Genomic DNA, 8,664 nt, shown 5'->3' on the forward strand with positions numbered 1-8,664 from the left:
CATCTGTATACTATCAACAGAGCAGAAGACTTAAAATAATAAAAAATTAAAAGCCTTGGAGCTCAGAAGATAGAGATGATGATCTCAGAATAAGGAAGCAGAATCCTAGCAGTGCTTGACGGGAGTGGGTGGGCACCTTCACCATCATCGCCCTGCAGCCGCTGGGCTGTTCTCTACCCGTCAGCTGTCACCATCTTGCCAGGGCCTTTGCCGGGGTGGGGGTGGGGGAGGGATGGCTCCCATTGTGGCTCCACCCACAGCCCAGCCGCCTGGCCCCTTGCGGCCAGGACACCTGTGGGCCCAGCCGTTTGCTCAGGCTGGCCTTTGACCTCTCAGGCTTGCCCAGCGACCAGCACGCTGCGGTCACAGCAGGACTCCCCGGGTTTACTTCAGGGCCCCATGGCCTTCTTTCCCTGTGGCCAAGGCCCTCAAATAGCACCTGACTTCTCCCCTTGGTGGGAATCAGTGTGACCTTTGCCCTGTGGCCCCATCCTCCAGGTACTCCAGTCTTGCTTTCCTAGAGTTTTTAGTTCTTGGTGTTAGGTCACTGCCACCCTGAATGAAAATAGGTGTAATTAGCGTGTTACAGATTAGACTCCGCGTTCTAGCTTTGTGCCACTTCCTCTAATAAGACCAATTTTGGTGGTGACACATTTCCTAGAATCCCAGACTTGCTTCGATTGCTAAAATCCTCCGAAAGCCGATTATAGGTTAGACCTGTTTGCTTCAAAACCGGGAAGGGTTTGGTCCTGATCAGCTATCTTGGCTCCCACTTTCTCTCCCCCCGGCTCCCCAGTCTGTCTTGATTTTCTTGTTCTCTTCAGGCCGCAGAGCCTCTGTTCTCTCCCCAGGCTGCTGTTTTCGTTGACGGCTGAGCACACATGGTCTTCTGTGTGGCAAAGGCCCGTTCCTGGCTGGCTCCAGAGTCCCCACCAGTTAATCGGGTGGGAAGACTGAGTTAGGCTTGGCCGTTTCAGCCAAGCTGGGCACACATCGGACACACCTGCCACTTGAGCAGGCGTCCACAGTCAGCCCTGAGGGTCACAGCTGTAGCGTGATTTCAGCATGAGCCATTCAGGATTTCACGTTTCTTAGGAAAAGAAGGCATTCCGAGCGGCTGCTATTCACCTGTTAACCTTAGAGGATTTCATAGAAGCGGGAGGGGTGTCCTCCCTACCCCGCTGGGTTAGCAGGAACAGCAAGCCCTACCCGCTCTGTCTTCCTAAGACCGTTTCTCACCTAGTGGAGAGCAGCCTCCGTCAGACTCCTTTCCATTCCGCGTGTTTTTGTGTGTTTATTCCAGCGCTTTTTGTTGTTCTGGAGGGTGTTTTGTCGTTGTTTGGGGGCAGACCTTAGTTTACAATGACGTTTGGGGTGGGAGAGGAGAAAAGTTCTGGCCCTTAGTCAGATCTTCTCATGTATATAAACAACCCCCAGAAGCAACACACCTTTTTAATTTGTCCTCTGAGAGCTGAGCCCTTCTGTCACCTGGGTCTTAATATTAATAAGTGCATTGGCCATCTCCAGTGGATTTGAAGGCTGAGTTGTCTGCCTCACAAAGAAATGGGCTATATTTAGTGTTTAAAGCAAGCCTGCTTTGTGTTCTTTGTAAAGTCAGTGACATTCTTTCCATTTTTTCGGTGTAATTAGCACAAAAGGAGCCGTAATCTGAGAAGGTAGCAGAGACTAAAGCCACAGACTAGAGTCAGGAATGTTCAAGAAAGTGGGCAGCGGCCCTTTCCCAGCCCTGGGCGGGTGCAGAGCCGGGCGAGGCTCAGGGCAGGGCTGAAGCCTGTAGCTCATAAAAACATCTCCTTTTCATCTGATTCCCAGGCTGGCTGCAAATGCTTGAGACTTTGGCTGATGAGGATGAGGAAGAGGCCCAGAAATCAGGATTTTAAAAAGATTCCCAGGTGATTCTAATGTGCAGCCAAGGTTGAGAACCACAGTTCTAAACTGAGGCAGTAACTAATTGCCAGGCTGTTTGAGAATGATCAACCACTTTGGTTGGTAGGTAAATAAAGTAAAAACCCAAGAAGTAAAATTTGTATGTAGCCATTTCTAAGGAAAGGAAACTTACTACCTGATTAAGCCACAGTGTTTAACTCTCTGAACTCAACTCTGTGGGGCTAAATTTGAAGAATTGAACACAATGAAAAACGAAACTGTGAAATAAGAGCAGGTTAAGGGCTTCTTTTATCTAAAGAGATCTTGGAGGACTTCAGCCATCTCTCGATTGTGCCAACTTGCTTTCTGGTTTTTTCCTGTTGTGATTTGTTTAGTAAGATGCTGGATCAAAATATGATATAAATAAGGTACCTTGTAAATAAAACCAGAAGTTAGCTGGCCCGACTATTTTTAACTGACCCTCTCTCTACATTCCCCATGCTCAAGGCCAAGCTATGTGTTCTAAGCAGCAGGTGTCCCTTTACCTTCATCCTCATGGAAAAACTTCCCCCAAGGAAGTTAAAGACGTGTTAGCTTAGGAAAGTCACGATCCCTGCTATAGAGGCGGCACTTTCTCATCTTTTTCTTTTAACCAATTAAAATCTCTAGTAAGTGGGTCCATTGGTCTATGGTTGATGTCATTATGCCCCCAGTCTGAACTGTCCATCTAGAATCTTCAGTCAAGGCTGACATTTGTGGGCTTTATATTATTTAGGTTTAAGTTTTAAAAGAAATAGAGTAATGCACTTGGTGCTTTTTTTATTGTTTCCCCATTTTGAGGAAGAGGTGGCTTTTTTAAAAGTTATTCTCACCCACTCTGGAGTTCGCTCCTGGGGGTGTTGTGAGAGAGGCACTAATGGCTTGGGAACGGGGCATCTGTGGGTTCCAGGAAGCTCCTCTTATAGATGGGGCCCACCTTTCAGAGTCAGAAAAGGTCAGGAAAGGTGCACAAACCCCAGGGGACTTCATGTTGTGAGCCATGGTTTTAAGTAGATGCTTCACCAGTATCTCAAAGCCAGTGGCTCAAGAAACAGTCCAATCACAATGGGCAATGTGCCCCCACACTCTGTTTGAATTAGATTACATAAAAGTTATTTTAAAATTAGCTGATCAGTATTAAATAAGGACATTTCATATGACCATGTAGTTAATGCCTTGATTTTAAGTCTTCTGAAATGAAGTGTTGCTAACTTAAACATTTGTGCTTAGTTTAGAATGCAAGTTTAGGGGTACTTGTGGTTGGAGTTACTAGCCTAGTGAATATGACAAGAAAAGAAGAGCCCTGGGTAATCAGTACCTTAAAGTTTGAAGAACATTATGGTCCTAAGGAATAGAACCTTCTTAACCATGGTTAACTGGGCCTAGGAAGGTTTTTTGGCTTCTTTGTTTTATAATACTTGCTTTTGGTGTCTATACAACACAGGTTTCAAGTCACATTCATTTGCAAACCACACTTGCAGCCATTCTAGTTAAATAAAAATGCAGAAAGTGCTTTAAAGATAGTGAAAGCACTAAATACTATTAAAACCTTACATCTAAGGTTTCTGCTTCAGTGGAAAACTGTTTATTGTTTCCTATGCTGTTAAAATACTATTATATTTTCTCGGGACTTTACAAAGATCCAAACTAATGGAAGGTCAAGAACACTCTTGTCCAAAAACTGAATTACATCATTAAGTATAATAATATTTTTAAGATTCTAAGCCGTGGTGAGTCTATTGCTTCTAAAAGCAGACAAGGCAGTCTCACTCAATAGATGCAAAAGAGCCCAGGAACACATCCACCCATAAACATGCAGCTCCCAAGACCTCAAAACTCAAACACTGTCGTGTGATTCGCCCATTGTGGTAAAAAATGCAGTGTTGGAAAAGATTCTGCTAGGCTGTCCCTCTGTGCAGCATGTGACACCATCTGTTTGACCAGGTTGTATCACTCAGTGACCTAGTGTTTTAGGTTGGGGTGTTATTATCCCAACTTGCTGGCTTTGGCCTGAAGCAAGTCACCTGAGCCAGGGACCTGTGCCCTCCCTGGCCATTGCATACCCAGGACACTCTGACCCTTTGCTCCTCTCTGGAGCCTGAAGTTTCCACCACTTCCATCTCCCCTTGAGCCAAATGAGAGGCCCCTTCCACTGCAAAAGTCTCTAGCCTGCACTGTACCAAGAATTATGCTAATGCATTGTTCTCCTCTTAAAGCATAAACCAGGTACTTAAAATGGTAATGACCTGGTAAAATAAATTACTAATTCATATGAAAAGGTCACACTTGGTGGCCTTCAAATTGGAAAGACTTTAAAAAAAAATTAAAACTTTTAAAGCCTGGGTAGGTCAAATGCAAGACTGAAACTGTATGCAGTGCCAGCTCACCACGCTAATTAAGTAAAATCTCATCTTTCCCTTTGTGTGGAGTGAAAACAGAAAGCCGACCAGACCACAAATGGGCTTGTGTTCCCGAGCTCTTAGTATCGTTTGCTTACCTGTAAACCCTGGGTCCCATCTGCTGTCATTTATTTACAAAGTAAATGCTTTATCTGTCCATCAGTGGTTGGTCATAATAAAATATAGGTGAAACCTACATTTCTTTTTTTAAAAAAACCAACAAAACCTTTTTTCAAGGATGGCCTGCTAGGTTAGAAGTTGAAATGACTAAAGCCTGACCTTGCTTCATACATTTCTAGGACAATAGTCCCGTTCGGATCGCGCTTTGCCTGCAGTAGGTGTCAGTATGTGATGTGGCACAGAGTCACTGCTTTCAAAGTTTAGGTGTGAGACTCCTCAAAAAGGGGAGTGGTGACCCAGCTCAGGGAAGTTTCCAAATCAGGACCCTGTTCATTCCATTCCTTGGAGTAATGTGTAGCTACTGGCAGAAATAGGGCGGTTGTGTTGGTTACTATTTACCTTGTTCCTCTTAAATACAATGTATTTGTGCTTTGACACATTAGAAGCAGGGAGGAAGATGCTTTTGAACAAATGGAGCATAAGAAGAAATTGTGACCTCTTCTTCCTTCTTCCAAGTCTTCACCAATTTTTTTTAAGTCAACCCATCAATGAAACATAACCAAGCAGTTTTACTTAGTATATAAAGATATAAAACTCAGGGCCGTTGTCAAGTTGCTTCTGAGCTAGCCGGTGGGTGACTGTGAGTCCCGACCTCAGAGTCACTCGTCATTGATTGTGAGGTCCCACTGCCGCTTGGCTTCCCAGCACATTCAGGTTCAATATCTTTATCTGCTGTTGTTTATGTTCAAAGCATCACCTAGTCACCTAGAACAGTCGTGCCTTTGAGCTTTTTTCCAAAAGGAGGTGTATTTTTGTGTGGAAAAGGCCAAAATCCAAAGTGTGACAAAGTCCCGCTTAGTTTAGTTTGGTGTGGGGGGAGGTCAGGCACAGCTGTGCAGTGTAATTGGAAAAGTTGGAGGCCACCTGGGGCAGAGCAGGGGCTGCAGGGGCTGGGGTCTGACCTGTAGCTTTTGCTTCCTGTTCTGAATCCCAAGTGTGTGACTTGGTGTCACACCTTTTACTTTGGGTTGAACAGACAGGGGTGAGGGGGGGATTTCAATAGTCCTGTTGAAGAGTTAATAGTGTCTTTATATTTTCAAAGAAAACTTAAAACTATTCACAACAGTTTGCTCCAAAGTAGCAAACAATCACCCCAGGACCTTAGGTGTGCTGTGTGTTTCGGTGTACAGGTGGGCTTCCGTCCTTTCTTTTTTCCCCCAAACATCCGAAGTTTTACTGACTCTTTAGAAGTCAAAAAAGTTTAAAGGTGGGAGAGAGAGAGTTTACCATTACTTTGTCCGTCCGAGTTTATTGGCAGGTAGCCTGCTGGGCAGCAGAGGCAGTCATGCCATGTCTTAGCCTGATCACCTGCGACTCCAGCTCACCTGGGCACAAGGTGGACCACATGGACCAAACATTATTGAATGAACGAGTTGTACCTAAGCAGACACCGGAGTGGCGGCAAGTGATTTAACCGAGGTCTCAGGAAGTGAGCAGCGGCCCCATGGTTGAGAATTTGGTGTCCTTGCTCTTAACCCAGTGCTCTCTGCCACATGCTAGTGTGGGGGGCAAGAGTGGAGTGGGGACACTAGAGTTTTTAAACATTCTGCAAACAAATTCGTGTTCAGTAAACTACTTTTCCCTCTGTTCCAGAGCCACCCCGCGGCGCCCAGGCCAGGCCTGGAGAACGGGACACCCGATTCCACCACCTCTCCCGCCTGGGAAGACGCCGGTGCGCCGACTCCGCAGCCTCCTTTGGCCAACACTGCTTGGCTCCCGTGTCGCCGGCCGGCTGCCTGCAGCTTCCAGCAATGCTAGTTTTGCGTTCACATAGCACCTCTCATCAGATCTGAACCCCTTTCTAGGCGTCGAAAGTAGTTAGGCTGCCGACACCTACCTCCGCGGGCGCGCGCCGCCAGAGGGAGGGGTGCTAGCGGTCCCGCGTGCACTAACCGGGAAGCTGGAGGTAAGGCGCGCAGCAGGGGTAAGCGCCGCCGCCGTCGCACACTTTGCACGCCGCCCAGGGCTACACCACTCACCGAAAATTGGGAGGCAGGTCTGGGAGGCGGGGTCCGGTGCCCACCAACTTGGGCGCCCCCGTGCCCCCCACTACTGCACCCCTCACGCCCCCTGCCCACTCCTGTGACGTCCGCATATCGGCCCACACCCCTAGGGTGCGCGGCGGCCCATTTGGGTACGTCCTCGGCGGGCCGATTTTTCGGCTTCCCCTTCGGTTTATAGGGGCCACCGCTGTGGGTCAGTCCTCTGAAGAGGCTGGGGCGTCATCGGACTGGTTAGGAGCGCTGGTCTTCGGCTGGGACACTCAGTCGCGTCGGCACCGCGGAGCGGGCTGCGTCAAGTGGCTGGCCCTGCGCGGCACTCGCCGGCTCTCTGGCTCGGGGCTGCGGCGCCTCGGCTGGAGCGAACCCCTGTCCCGGCGCGGGGCGGCTGCGGGCGGCCGGCAGGCACTGCCTTGCGTGTGAGTGCACTTCACTCACATGTAAGTCCCGGTGCCCCGTGGCTTCCCGCGAAGTGCGAGTGGCCTGGCGCGGGCAAGAGCCGCTGGGACAGGGCAGGGGCGCCCAGGCGCTGCCTCCCTGCCCTTCGGCTCCCGGGCACCCCCCAATTCTCTCTTTTCTCTCTTCTTCTCTCCATTGGCGTGCCCAAGAGCCAACCCAAGGAGCGTCTGAGGGTAACAGCAAACTCGTGCCATCGCGTCTCTGCACTTTTTTTTTTAGTTGTTTGACATTTCTTGGTGCTTTTTGGTTTTTCGCTGTTGTTGGGTGCTTTTTGGTGTGTTCTCGCCCCTTTTTTCATTTGCTCATCCTTTTTGGCGCTAACTCTTAGGCAACTAGCCCAGCAGCCCGAAGCCGGGCAGCCGCGCTCCGCGGCCCCGGGGCAGCGCGTCGGGCATTGCAGCGGAGACCCCCCGACACGGGGCGCACGGGGTTCCGCCAGGCCGAGGCCAGGGGCAAGCAGGGCGCCCGGGCCAGGCGGGAACCAGGCAACCCGAGGTGGCCCAGCAACCATGCTGAAGATAGCCAGGAAGATCAAAGCCAGGGCGCTGGACAGCGGGAAGAAGACGGCGGCGGCTGCGGCCGAGGTGGCTGCCGAAGCTGCAGCGGCGGCTGCAGCGCTGGCCGAGCCGAGAGAGCCGCCCGCACTGTGGAAGAGTGGGGACCCCAAGAAGCCCTGGAAGAACCCCAAGAACCTGCCGTGCGAGGTGCCCCCAGAGAAGTTCCTGACCGAGAAGGAGCGGAGAAAGCTCGAGAAGAAGCTGCTGGAGCAGAGGCGAAAGGCGGAGAAGAAGAAGGAGAAGGAGAGGAAGAAGTTGGAGAAGATGCAGAAGAAGAAGAAGAAGGGGTCAGCAGCCCAGGAGGCGGCCCGCTACCCGGAGGCCGCCGCCGCCGCCGCCGCCGCGGGCGCCGCGGAGGGCGCAAGAGGGGCCGGCGAGGGCGCCGGCATCGGGGGCGTGAATAGGATCTGGGCCCAGTGGTTCTGGGACGAGGACGACGCCTACTACGCTGAGCCCCGCGTGGGGGGCGTCGCGTGGCAGCCGGGGTCACCGAAGTCCAGCGAGCTGAGCGCCCACCTGCCCCTCGTGGTCTTTCTGATGTTCTCCGTGCGCAGCCCCTCGTGGGTGCTCAACTTCCTGCTACAGAAGCGCACGGAGCATGGCCGTGGCTGTGGCTTCGTGTTTGGGGCTACCTGCTGCTTCAGAATGTTCCTGGGCTGCGCCTTCTTCTCCTACTGGGGTGGCCGCACCAAGCGCAGAGGCCGCGGGCGCTCCGGGGCCACGGGGTCCTTCGGCTCGGGCCAAGGCGCCCGACGCCGGGGGCGCGGGGAGAGGCTCATCTAGTCTCCCCCCCCCGACCCCCACCCCCGCCACCACCACCACCAGACACCACCATCACCACCACCATCGCTGTGTAGTGTGGAGTTTTATTAAGTTTGTGTGTTTGTGTGAACACATTTTCCTTTTCGGTTGCTCTGTCCTTTGGTTCGTGCTCGCCTAGCTTTTTCCACACTCTGCTCTCTGGCTTTCTCTGTAACTCTCTCTCTTTTAGAAAATTTTCCGAAGTCCGGGCTCTGGCTCGTGCTCCCTCCCCTTCCGCCCACCCCGGCCCCTCGGCGGCGCCTGCGGGAGGAGGGGGGCGGTGGCCTCGGGGGCCGCAAGTATACGCGACCTGGGGGGTGTGCGTTGACGTCGTGCGAGGGG

General features: G+C 51.3%; 1 protein-coding gene across 4 annotated transcripts in view; it reads left to right on the forward strand.

Annotated features, from left to right (window-relative positions):
* Positions 1-8,664, forward strand: part of GNAS (GNAS complex locus) — a 45,402-nt gene that overhangs the window by 20,171 nt on the left and 16,567 nt on the right. Inside the window, exon 1 of one of the 4 annotated variants that reach the window (XM_023759436.1) lies at positions 6,906-6,924. The exons of 2 other annotated variants lie outside the window; for them this stretch is intronic. The gene's annotated coding sequence lies outside the window, so the exon portion shown is untranslated. One more of the 4 variants, XM_006095446.3, reaches the window with a different exon arrangement.

The sequence above is a fragment of the Myotis lucifugus genome, unplaced genomic scaffold (assembly GCF_000147115.1).
Source record: "Myotis lucifugus unplaced genomic scaffold, Myoluc2.0 scaffold_155, whole genome shotgun sequence".
Classification (NCBI taxonomy): domain Eukaryota; kingdom Metazoa; phylum Chordata; class Mammalia; order Chiroptera; family Vespertilionidae; genus Myotis; species Myotis lucifugus.